This window comes from Gossypium arboreum, chromosome 5 (genome assembly GCF_025698485.1).
Source record: "Gossypium arboreum isolate Shixiya-1 chromosome 5, ASM2569848v2, whole genome shotgun sequence".
NCBI lineage: Eukaryota > Viridiplantae > Streptophyta > Magnoliopsida > Malvales > Malvaceae > Gossypium > Gossypium arboreum.
This window is the reverse complement of record NC_069074.1, coordinates 73,353,424-73,354,948: the sequence shown is the minus strand read 5'-3', so window position 1 is coordinate 73,354,948 and position 1,525 is coordinate 73,353,424. Positions and strand designations below refer to the sequence as shown.

The 1,525-nt window shown below is 35.6% G+C and overlaps 1 long non-coding RNA gene across 1 annotated transcript; it reads left to right on the top strand.

Annotated features, from left to right (window-relative positions):
• Positions 1 to 186: 186 nt before the first annotated feature.
• Positions 187 to 1,277, top strand: LOC128292969 (uncharacterized). The gene is made up of 2 exons (XR_008282971.1): positions 187 to 230; positions 1,008 to 1,277. It is a non-coding gene; the product is annotated as an uncharacterized LOC128292969 (long non-coding RNA).
• Positions 1,278 to 1,525: the final 248 nt, after the last annotated feature.

Below are 1,525 nucleotides of genomic sequence, written 5' to 3'. Positions count from 1 at the left end.
GCATATGGTTATGAGCCGAATAGCTAAGAGCATGAGGTAGCAAGATAAAATTTTTACCATGCCGTTCCGTATGTCATAAAATCATTAAATTGTGAATATCAATATGTGTAGCAAAGCGGTTGAATGAGTTAATTTATTTGTTTAAGCTCAAGATCCTAAAGGAGAGCGTCCAACAAGGGAAATCGAAGGTCATCGAGTAGCCGACTTGGAATTAATTTACACCACACAAGGTAGGTCACTAAGCATATATTTTGTATTGATTTAAATAGACATAATGTCTATGTAATTATGCCAAAAGGAATGATAAATTTATATACATGTATGTATGTGGTGATGAAAGTATTGAATGAAAAGAAAAGAGGTGAGATGTATTGAGTTGTTGATTCGGCACTAAGTGTGCGGGTATAAACATTTGTGATCATGAGAATGGCACTAAGTGTGCGGGTTTAAAATTTGTACAGCACTAAGTGTGCGAGTTTGATCATATAGCACTAAGTGTGCGAGTTGATTATATAGCACTAAGTGTGCGGACTCACTATATGCTTTTGAATCACTATTGACACTGAGTGTGCGACATTATTGAGTCGATCACGGACAGCGGATCGGGTAAGTACCTTGAGTTCATGGCTAATAGGCGCTATGTTTATATTTGGAGTTGAGCTTGGTAAGTTTCAACCTATGTGACAATTTGAATTGAAGTCACGTACATAAGAATTATCGTGGAATAAGTGAAAGGTCATGTAGATGTATGATTGTAACGAAAACAAAATGGTGTATAAAATGCTTCAAATATCCTATTGATTAGTATATGGAATGTGAATGTGTAACTTGGTATGAGATTGAATTGAAAGGTCTAAGGAACTATGGTATAGTTCGGTTTGAATGGAGTAATTAGCCTCGTTCCATTTTGTTTCCTCTTGCGATAATGTTATTAATAGTTGGTAGTGCATTGCTTATGACTTACTGAGTTATATACTCATTCGGTGTTTGCTTGTCACCTATTTTAGGTTTCTTGGACTCGACCTTTTTGCGTATTCGGGACCGTCATCGAAGTCATCACACCGGCTAACAACTTTTGGTATTTTCTTCGTAGTTGGTCTAGGAGTACATTTCGGCATGTATAGACTGTTATGCTTTGTTGAAATTTGGTATGTAAACTTTTAGCCATGCGAAAATAGCGTAAATGTTCTGTTGGAATTGGTTTTGTGATGTTTGGACACAAATCATGGTTATAATTTGGGACATGCATGATGAATTATTAGTTAAATCAAGGAAAAGTCATGAAATAGGCATAGTTTGTTTTAGTAATAGATGCTGACAGCAGCAGTGGTGTGGATGTGAAAAATCACTAAAAATATAAGGAGTGGAATTAAATAGTGAATAAATTATGTAAATGAGCTTTGATTAATCTACTTTCATATGGAAGAAACAAAACGGTCATATGAGTTGTATATTGAGAGATATTTAAGTATTCGTGAAACAGGGCCAGAACGGTTCCTGGATTCCCTATTCCGACTTTGGAAAT